This window comes from Falco punctatus (assembly GCF_963210335.1).
Source record: "Falco punctatus genome assembly, chromosome: 8".
Classification (NCBI taxonomy): Eukaryota; Metazoa; Chordata; class Aves; order Falconiformes; family Falconidae; genus Falco; species Falco punctatus.
Window position 1 is genome coordinate 42,031,055 of NC_137588.1, and position 11,444 is coordinate 42,042,498.

At 42.2% G+C, this 11,444-nt stretch overlaps 1 long non-coding RNA gene across 1 annotated transcript; it reads left to right on the forward strand.

Moving 5' to 3' along the window:
- The first annotated feature begins 39 nt into the window (after positions 1-39).
- On the forward strand, positions 40-5,679 carry LOC308068828. Its single transcript, XR_013930149.1, has 2 exons — positions 40-175; positions 971-5,679. It is a non-coding gene; the product is annotated as an uncharacterized lncRNA (long non-coding RNA).
- Positions 5,680-11,444: the final 5,765 nt, after the last annotated feature.

An 11,444-nucleotide genomic window follows, 5' to 3' on the forward strand; every position in this document is an offset into this window, starting at 1 on the left:
GCGGCACCAGGAGCGCCTGAAGGACGGGGGGGAGGCGCCCAGCGCCTTCTTCGCCGCCCGTTCAAGCAAACCGGGAGGTGGTGGCCGCTCTCCCCTCCGCCATGCGGCAGGTGGTAGGCGCCCGCCCGGAGGCTCGCCCTCATTGCCCACCACCCCCCCGCGCCGGTCTGGCTTGGTACGTGCCGAACAGTGCTGCTGAAGGCGCGCGGTTGGGCGGCAACGCCCCCCCCTCTCCCCCTGGCGCGCGGTGGTAGGCGCCTCCTGAGGAGGAAGCGGGCGGCCATGGCGGGGGCGGCCCCTCGGGCGGGAGGAGGTGCCTTAGGGCTTCCCGGCTGCTCTTCCCGCCGTTGAGCCGGGGCCGAGGGCGGGCTGCTCGGCCGGGAGGCAGGCACGCTGTGCTTGCCGTGGGCCCGCGGGGGAGTTGGGCTCGGCCCGAGGGGCGGGTAACGCTGCCTGAAGGGGGGTTCCTGCGGCCCGCTGGGCTGAGACCCCCGCGGGTCGTGGGGGGCCTTGTCGCCCTGGAGAAACCCTGCGTGGGCAGCCCTGAAAGGAGCTCAGAGGAGAATGGTGTCCTGCCTTCAGTTATAATTGCTGTTTGCTTAGGGCATGGCGAGGTGCTGATGCTGGGGTAGGCAGTGGTTGCAAATCTTGTCCTTCAACAAGTTTAAGTTGTTTTTTTTTTTCACTGAAGCCTTTGACCTTTTCCAAGGAGACTTGTGGGAAAACCTGAGAGATTTTATTCTCTTGAAGAATCCCGTTCTGCTGCTCAAATGAGAGTTGAGTAGGAGAGGCTCAATTGGGCAAGGTGTGACCTTGCAAACGTGTGATGTTTTCATGGGTCCAGTGCAGTGTTTTTATTAAATCCACATTTTATCAGGAAGAAGGTTTAGAAAATACTGTTATGGATTATGTAATGGACATTGATAAGGTTTCAGAGTAATCAATAAAGCCCTCCTTGTGTTTTATTTAGATAAACTGGGCTTGATAGAGCTTGCGTTGAAAGAACAGACTTACCTTAAAACAACAGCTTCACACTGCTGCTTTGTGTCTGCTGGCCTACACTCTGCTCTGCTTCAGTTGAGAACCTGCCTTACTACTTCAGTCCAGCAGCAGTAACTGGCTTGGTCCCTTCATAATTTGTGGTCAGATTCAGTGCTGGAAATAGGAGGAGAACAGTGGAAAAAGGCCTGGAAAAGGCAAGCTGAAAATTGACCCAATGTTAAAAACTCACAGTAACTTCAACTGAAGTTAAGTGTGAAATGTAACTCTTGGTTTTCAATAAAATGGTAAAAAATGTGCCAAACTGGTGTGGGGGTTTTGTTGTTGTTGTTGTATGTGATATGTAGCTAGCTTTTTACAAGCGTATACACACCTGCTGAAAAGTTTCTGGTGTGGAGGAAGGAGTTAACTTATATCAAGATAAAAATTGTACAGTATGTGCAATATGTATATATAGTGTCAATGTTTTGTGTCTCAGTAACTTATGTGGAGGCGAGCACAACATAAATATTTTTGTAAGTTTTTAAAATCTGTTGTGAATGCGGACCTTCAGATGTAATAGTGTGTGAGGTCATTTTGCTTTGGGGGTTGGTTGGTTGGGGTTTTTTTTTGATACCGCAGGTAAGATGCTGCCTTCTAAGTGGGATAGCATCGTGGTACAGGTGTCTTACTCCTGTCACTTAATAAGTCTGTTTTATAGTAGTCTTAAGTTCTGTATGATGACTAATAGGTTTTATGTAAGTTGTGGTCCTACAAACATGTGAAGTTATGACCTGTGTGACCCTACAATAGGATCATCCTACTTTAGTGATGTGTGTGTGGGGGAGAACTTGGAATTTGTCGATAGAAACCATTTCTAGTTCTGCCACTGGTTTCCCTCTATACCAAATGTACCTGTCAAGTCAATCGTTACCCCTTAATAAGGACCATTGCTTAGATATCAAAGCTTAATGTATTTTGTGTGAAACAGGTTAATTTTAAACTTTGTAAATATGAAATATTATATCCAGGCTGAAAGTATGCTTATGTCTAATGTCACTGGGCTTGGGTGACATCATCTGTATAAAGTATTAATAAAGTTTTAAATTAGTAATTGGTTGTCCAATAAGAGCTGAAGACAGCAGAATAGTGTGTGTGGCTCTCGCATTACTGTAGATAAGCATTCTCTTGATGCTTTCAGCTGGCTCTTATAGGTGTATTATAAAAAAGTTACTCCTAGTAAGTGAATTTTCAGATTTGTGTTTTCAAGGAGACAAAAGCATTAGGCAAATGATACTTGAACCACATGCCTTCCTTTTAACTTCCAGTGTGTTTTTGATGAGTCTTAGTTATCCTTTTATGAAGAAACATGCTGAATTTGCTCACGTTGATGTTAACTTTTACAGGACTAAAAGAGGAAATCAAAAAGCAGGAGTAATAACGCAGAAAGGTAGACTTGTTGATTTGTAACAGTGCTTTTTTTACTATGTGTTTTTACAGTGTTGAAGTTTTGTACAGGTGTCACCATGTGATAAAACAGGGCGGCTTGTGGACAGGATATTAAGATCTGATTTTTGTCATACTAAAGATCAGTTTATCCTCATCAGTTCATAAAATCGGCATCTTTTCCTAACAGCTTGGCATTTCCTGCTGCATGATTTACGACTTGCTTCTTAGGCTTGAACATGGCTTCAAATGCAAAACTCACCTATTTCAATCGCTATCGCTTCAGCAAACTTAAATTTGAAGTGATTATTTTGGAAACTGCTTGCATTTTCCAAACTGACCAAGATAAGCTTTTCTAGCTGGGTTCTGTGCAAGCAGTGTTGTGCAGCTTTGTGTTGCAGGACGTGAAGCCAGCAGCAGCAGCACGCCGCTTGGCAAGAGGTGTCCTCTGGTATCAGTCACGTGAAGGAATCGTCACCATCTGCGAACTCCTGGGTCTTACTGGAGAATTCATCAATCCTGCTCACGTGCATTGTCCGGGTGATTTAAAGGTGAATAAAAGGCTACTTTACTGTGTCAGAAAAGCATTGGAAATGTAGCTTCGTAACTGTTGATAACGAGTATTCTCTCAAAGATGTGCCCAGAGGAAATAAGGTGTCGGTACAGTACAGTAAGCTATGGTGAGGTGTGTGGGTTCTGCTGTGGGTGTGACCGTGCTGTTTGTCACCCCTGAGGCTATCACTACCAAAACAGACGAAACCACCCCCTGCTTTCAACAGGGAAAGCTCCACTGTGTTAATGCACCGTCTTCAGTAAAGAAGGTGTTTGAGTTTAAAGTTCTGGGAAAAACAGTTTCAGAGGTGGTTTCATGATTATAAATCTATTTTTTTAAATGGAGGAGCAAGCAGTGCTGTGAGCACTGGAAACAAAGTTCAGGTTTTACAGATTTGTGTCTGTGAGTGAGTTCCTGGGTGATTTCTCTGTTTTCTAGGAAGGGTTGAACTCATGCTGTACCCTTAGTGAAGGCAACAATTGCCTGTTCTCAATGATTTTGTGAAAGTTAGAAGAACTCCCTGTAAAAAAACGTACCGGCTTCTACTCAAAATTTACAAGAGGGGTGGATGCATATAAGAACTGTGAACAATATCCTAGAGACAATGGAGGTAAGAGTTTTGCTTGGAGTGAAGAATTTACCTAATCTCTTGTTTAAAAACATCTTGCAGAGCTGAGCAGTTTCTTTGGACAGAACCAACTGTGTTACAGCTGTTCTGTGTTCTCATTATTGGTCTCTGCAGAGGGTCAGTGGGTGGATTTCTTCTTTTGCTGTTTACACTGATGCAATATATTCACCAGACAGTTCAATTAGCAAACCACTGAGAAGGGGTCTCGAAAGAAACCAGCCATGTTGATTTGGCATAACGTAGAGTTGTCCATCTGGGCTGCCAGAATCACTGGAAGCATTTAGAGAGGTTTTTAGTATTATTTTTTCTCTTTTTTTTTTTCCCTGAGAGAAATGGAAGGAACTAATGTTGATCTGTATTACAGCAGCAGTAACTGCAGTGTATATGTATGTGTAAGCTGGGAAGTAACTAAATAATTGTTAAAGCCCAGCAGTTAATACATATGGCCATTATAATTATGGTGTCATCGATTTAGGTGCTGTGATTATTGCCAAAATGTATATTGTTTAAAATATGATGGAGTCATTAAATTTAGGCAAAATGCTGTGGTTCTGGAGAAAACAAAAGGAGTCTAATATGAATTTACAGGTGAAACTGCATATGTAAGAAATCATATCACATGACCTTCATACTAAAATTACTGCCTGTTAATTTAGTCAGCGGGATAGATATTTGAATAGAGAGGGAGTAGGGCTGGAGGGGTGGTAAAGCCAGAAAAATTCCAAATAATTTATAATTTTGTTTTGTGACACTTAATTGCAACACCAAATCTAGCTGTGCTGCAGGTTGTTCGCTGAAGTCTGGCTGTGGAAACAGCTGATGCAGCAGTATTGTGGGAGAGGGCGGTTGAGTCTGAGTACTGTATGAGCTAAACTTGAGTTAACAGCATCGTGCTGCTGCAGAACAGGCAAATGCTGTCTTGAAATTCACAGGAGTGTGGTGGAAGAGATCCAGGGAGTAATCTCTGCTGTGCTCGGTGCTGGCATGGCTTTGGTTGATCTGCTTGTGATCTTAAATGATCTGAACGAGTAACATGCTGGTACAGAACTTGTACAGAGTGGTGAGATGCAGCGCTAAAGAATTGGCTGCTGGACACTTCGCTTTGCAAAGGCAGCAGCTTCTCGGGTTGAATTCTAGTAGTGACACACTCAGCTTAAAAATTAATTTAAAAAATTATCATAAACTCAAGCTGGAGGGCGAGGATTTGAAATTTAAAAACTCGTACTATTGACGCTGTCATGCATAACGACTGGTTTTTGTATGCAATTTTAACTGAGATAAATAACTTCTAACATCACTGTTAAATATATAAAAATAAATTTTTAAAACTGCTAAAAAAAGTTAAAATTCAACAGCTGTAGTCAAAAACTTGAGGTAATAACTTCTGGGGAACCTAAAGAAAAAAGCATGCAGGCCTGCTCCCTTCGCATTTATTTGTCAGAGTGCTGTCATGTTTATCTTTCTGTTGCTACTAACCATTGTAACTGGAGAGTACTTCCTATAATTGCAAACCTGGCAATTTTTCCTGTTACTAGCATTGCACTGTATATCATGTTATATTGTCTTCCCATTTGAAGAGAGTAGGTAGCCAGGGATGTGGATTTTATTTTTGTGCCTAATATTACCTGATTTCCACCCACCTCCATTATTATCAAACACTATTAATATTGCATTTTGAGGGTACAGACATTGAAACCGCTTTTCTGCAGTCAAACATGAGCTGGTTTAGTGAAGATGCTGAACCAGTGAGCTTCGAGCCCCCCCAGATGGGGAGCTGTGCTCGTTAGCACGGCTCTGACGCTAATAAGAGGCAGGGTGAGCCCGTGCAGTCTTACGGTGCTGTGAGGATGGAAGCAACTGAGTCGTATGCTTTGCCTTTTAATCTTTCTTGGATTGTGGGATCAAGGAAAAGTTCTTTGTGAATATCCACTGGAGTTGCAGATAAGAGATTAAAAATGCAATAATCTTGTCTAATTTCTATTCAACTCTTAGTTTGTGCATGCTGTTGAAGGCAGGCGTGACACGTGATTATTACATTGTTCAGTGCATGAAATAAAGATATTCTGATGAGGAATTTATTTGGTATCTCTGATGTCTTAATGTGTTCTGTTGAATTTGGTGTTACCCTTAAGTGCTAGAGAAGAAAGCCAGCTTTGCCCCATTTGTAGACATTGCTTCAGAAGTGCTTCACATTTGTTAGGAACAGGGTGAAGCTCAGCCAGGCGGTGTAACAGTATCAAAACTGAACAGCCGGTGCTTTTTCTGTTCCCAGTGCTGCACCAGGCCAGTTCTGCCACTTCAACGCAGGGGTACCAATGTGTGACATAGCTTCTTACTCACTGTTTTACAAAATCCATACATATCTTGAAATGGGAGTTAAAAGTATAAACCATAATCCTTGCACCTCTGGCAGACTCCACATTAACAATCTCTAAAGGCGTAGACATTAAAAGACCTTTACTTAATCAGATTTTTCTGCCATGGTGAAACAAAATTTTTAAATATCATGTTTTCTGTCTAGAATTGATGGTGCTACTAAAGCATCACTTTTAATCTGAAATGTTGTCTTACCTAAAGAGGATCTGCTCACCTCTCCTGTTCTGTCTGAAAGCGGATGCTTTGTCTTTTCGTGCCTTTGCCCAGCCTTCCCCAGGCCACTCTTTAGCCTTGTGACTTACAATGGGTTTAGGTGCTGGTTACTATAAGCTGTAGGCACAATTCCTCATTTCTCAGGCATGTCTTCCCTAGTGAGGACACCTGAAATATCTCCTCTTGGGCAAGCGTTCCACCCTCGTTTTGCATGCTTTAGCTTCCCCGAGCCGCGACCCTCTCCCCATGGCCACCACAGCCCCTGTCCCCTGGCATTCCCCTCCCTGCCTGGCAGGCTCAGGCTCGGACTTGCATGGCGCGAGCACCTCAGTTTGCCGCAGGACCCCCCCTAACCTGGAATGGTTTCAAAACACTGGTTGTTAACTACGGAGCGATGTGGCTGATGTTGCACTTGTGTTCAGAAAAGCTGCATTTCCCAGCATTTGGTTCCGCACAGGGAGCATAGCTTCAACATGGGGTCAGATTTGTTTGTTATCCAGAACTGTAATTTTGCTATTTACAGTCTCTCTTTTTTTTTTTTTTTTAAATATTCCTGCCTAAAATATGTCTAAAACAAGTAATTTCTTTCCCCTGAAGTTTTGGACTTTTTGACGTGCCTATGTTTTGAATAGAGTGTGTATCTTTCCCCTTCCTTCCTTTCTGGCCCTGCAGAAATGTCCCCTGCCAGAAGCACATCTGGATTTTGAAATACAGAATTTGTACGAAGATGGAGAGGCGAGGGAGTGGCTAAGATGCTTTTACAATGGAATAACAGCACTAATTAGTTATGTTTAAATACACAACGGTGTCTTCTTTTTGCTCTTAGAAATGAATTCATGCTTTCTATGTATAAACTAAACACAAAATTACTCTCAAATGTTTTCCAGGCACCTGTCACTTGATGTATGGGTGGTTATTGTTTGAAAACGCAGCGTTTCCAGGGCAGACAGTCTGGGCTGTGGCCAGCAGGGTGAGGGCTTGTACACGGAATATGCTTTAAGACTGGGAATGTAAAAGGAAATATTAATGAAGCTTCCAGCTTGTCTGTCTTGGGATTCAGTTAATAAAACAGAACAGGAGCAGCTCGTTAAGGAAAAAGCATTTGTGAGAGGAGGGTTTTTTTGTTGGTTTTTGTGTTTTGGGGTTGGGTGTTTTTTCAGATTTCCAAGTGCCATTTAGAATTCTCTCCTGCTTCATATGCACTGGTAAAATATTTTCAAATGTTGGCATATTAAGCAAAGAGCAAGCAGGTCTAAAAGGCAGTGTTGCCTTAGCAACTGTGGCCTTAGTTTCTGAATAGATTAGAACTACTGGCTTCTAAACATTGAGTTCAAGAAATCTCTCTGGATGTTAAAAAAAAACAACCACAAAACAAACCAGGTTCATTCTACATGAAGCTGGTTATGTTTTTGGTTTGCTGGTGTGCCTGATGATTTCCCGACAGATGCGCTTTAAGTTATACAGAAGGACTTACCTTTTTTTTTCTATTAGAGCTTCATAAGTTAGTCAAGAACTGAACTGATTTTGTTTGTTAAAAATACAGTTTTGATGTTGCAGCAAGTGTGGATTTGGTTTATTTTTTTCTTTACAAGGAGTCCCAGAGATGTCTGACATATCCGGCACATAATACTAGTCTCTTTTGAAAAGAGCTATAGGGAACTTTGTCCCTTGTTCCAAACATATTCTTTGTAGCTTATTTCTTCCTCTGAAAATTTTTACTTAATTTTAACTTTTTATGGAAAATGTATTCAAATTTTATGGAAGTGTATTTTGCTTTATAAGCTGTGGGATTGTGTTTTATGCTGCATGCTATATTATCGTGGCACATTATCATGATTGTGTTCTGCTTCCACTTGCACTTTCACCATGGGAAAACATCAGACCAAGAGCAGGCTGGATTCAGATCAGTCCGGTGTAGGGAAAAGGAACAAGAGCATGTCTAACACTTTTTCCTGGAAAAAGTTTAAAGCTGAGAATGAATACAGTGTTATTTCTAGGGAGCGCTTCGTGTGACAGCTGTCAGAAGAAAAAGAAGGGGAATGCCTCTGGAAATGCAGTGTCATCTTCAGGGGGACTCAATCTCCCTTTGAGCATCGGTGTCGGGAGGTGTCCACTTCCCGAGACCCTTCTGGGGTGTTCAGGAGCCTGACAAATTCCAGTTCTGGGGAAATCAGTTGAATCCCTACTTCTCTGTCAGCTCAGGAGGGTAAGAGCCGAAGTGTTGGGTGCCGTGAAAAGCAGCACATCCTAAACCCAGTGCCAAAGGAAGAATGCAAGGCAGTTGTAGCAAAGTTAAGGTGAAATACAAAGCAAAAGTATGTGACAGTTAAAAAAAGAAGAGATCCACCTTGGATAGCTTACGTCTCTGTGTGTGAGTTATGCACAGAGGAATTCTCACTCTGAGATGGATAATTTGTGTGTTTGCAGGTCTTGTATGGTAAATCTTGGACTTTTTCCACTTGATTTGCTTTTTGCTAGAATCCTGGTTAAAATTTGATGCAAGTGAGTAATTACTGACTTTGACAAAGCTAATCAGGGATTTTGTGCTAAATAATTCCATATCCTGCTTTACTGTTTTCATATGCTTGTTTTATTTCATAAAAATCATGCAATGAAACATAGATCAGTAATGCTTGTTGCTTGATCCTACTGCTGTATAGCTGATGAATTCATGGATTTAAGACAAATAATCCGTATTTCATTACTAGCAAGTGCTAGAAATAAAAATGTACTCTGCACTATTGGTTGAAAAACAAATCCTGAAGTCATAAGAGAGGATTAAAGTTGGGAAAAAAATCTCTCAAGAGAAATGTTAAAAAACAAAGAGAGTAATGACATCTGTGTGGTAGCATCCAGCCCTCTCAACCAACAGTTATGAACCTTTGAAGTCTTTAGATATAGGAAATAAAAGTGGGGTGGAGGGGGGTGGGGGGGTGGGGAGCAAGGTGTGAGAAAAATCAGAAAAAAATAGCAGTCCAAGTTACCTGAAAATTTTATTTTCCACACAGGAAAGCTTTGAAGCCTGTCTGAAATGTGTTCTAAAGAGACTAATGAAGCTAAAGATAACAGCGCAGGGATAAAGCTTAAAGGGCAATAGAGCTACATGTAATTCACAGACAGCGTTAGCAGTAGGAGGGGACACCTTACAGTGCCCGGGCACGCTCCCTCTTCCCGAAGGTAGTTTCTTTCACTTCGTGGCACCTTTCAGCAGGAAGGGTGTTTTAGCTGAGGAAAAACAAAGACAGCCTTTCAAGTGAATGTCAAGTGTGATGGAAAAGTCAGAACCAGACCCCTGAAATGATATATTTGGAAATAGTTGTGGAAAGGCAGCTTGCTCCGTGCCAAAGTGTGGCCTCTCCTTCAGGAAGGCAAATTAATTCTGTGAGAATCTTCCTGTATACTGAGGGTTGTTTTTTTTTTTCTCTCTCTCTCTCTTCCCCCCACCCCCCTCCCAAATATACTAAGTCTTATGTACCTTAATTTCACTTCTGGAGTTCATTTCTTAGGGAAACTTCGTAATGCATTGAGAAAGGCATCCATTTGTTGTGCTCCAAGGAGTTGTCTCTGCAGGTAACTGGTTTCTGTGAATTTAAGCTTGAAAATCAGGGTCAGTGGAGTTTCGCCACACAGAAGAATGTTGTTCATCAGGCTTCTGATGAAAATGTATTTCCTTGTTTCTGATGGTCCTGATTTGAACTTACATGGCTGAAGTGAGTATTATCAGCATAAGAGAATCAATGGTATTATGAACAGTTAAATTTTGGTTTAATGGGTCACAGAAAGTAGGCTTTACCGTCCATCCATAATACTGTTGCATAAAAATGAACTTAATCTTATTGTTAGTTTTATTTACTTCCTAGGATGTTGGTTTACTATGACAGTCAATGTCAAAGTCTTTGGTTGTCGCAGAGTCTTTTATGGAAGTTGAGATTTATCACTTAAAGATGTAAAATCAGAGCATCAGTGTTTCAAAAATGGGCTATCACGTACCAGGAAGGTCTGCTTGGGTTGCGTTAGCTTGATCTTCTGGAGTTCCTTTGCCATGAGTCCTGTTCCAAATTCATTGTAAGGCAAGGTCCAAGCTTATTTTGGGAACAAAAGTCCCTGAGAGTACAGATGATTAAATGTTTAAAAGAAAGCATCCAATTTAATGGTGGGCATTTTCTGATCTGCTATGTAGTCTTGCAAATGGGGAGGAACAAAAGAACTAAAATCGATGTGTTCATCTGATGTTGGGCATGAGAAATAAGCTGAATGTGGGCAGAGGTAGAGGCACATGGGAAAAGTAGGCTCCTTCTCTGATCAGGTCCCACACCTGAAAAGAGCCCTGTCCATCTCCAAAGTGATGCTCTCTATAGTCACTCAAAAAAAAGCTTTTTAATTGCAGTAGCATAAGCCTGCAGAATGAAATAATGGGGAAACTTGAAATGTCTCAGTAATCTGTTTGAAACAAGCCAACGCTTCCCAGTTGGTCATCCTGCCATCTTTTTAGTCAGTTTAAAAAGGCTTTTACTAACTTTTTTTAGTGTTTCATTTGACTTTGACTTCAGTGTTTGCTACCCCTACCCCTTGCTGTGGAGGCCTTTTTATAAAGAGAAAATTTCAACCTGCATTGCTGCAAAGTGGTTTTTGCTTATTTTTTTCCATCTTGTTCAAGCATCCTGGCAATCTGTGTGGTGTGTAATGGAAAATGAAATCTGTTTGACAGTACCAAATGTTATCTGTACACCTGCTTGCGTTTGGCACTGTGCAGCAGCTTTGCTGTTCTTCCTAGTGCACGATGGAAAAGTCTGTTAGAGGCAACTTTTTTAATGATGCCAACAATTAAAAATTTTAGTCAAATTTCCACCTTTTCCTGCTGGTACACTGCTTCCCGCTGGGTGTGCTCGCAGCCCGGGCAGCGCGGAGAGCAGAACAGCCTGTCCCACCACCGCTGCCTTCTGCCGGCTGCGCGTTTTCAGGGGGGAGCAGCAACCCACAGGGCCGTCACCTTGTCCAAAATCTGGGTTTGCAGAAGTGTTTGTGGGTGACTCTAAAGGGAGAGGGATTTCTTGGTGACCAGCTGCTTCTGGTGATGGGCAAACCTGACAAATCAAAGGCTGCTGTCGTCATCAAGAAATGTAATTGAGCGTGGTCTTATGCTTATGGAGATAGCCATGATTGGGGTGGGGGGGGGGCTGGGGGTTCTCAAATAATTCTTCATTTTTTTGTAAGTATGTTTAAAGATGTTGGCTATAAGCCAACTTTTTA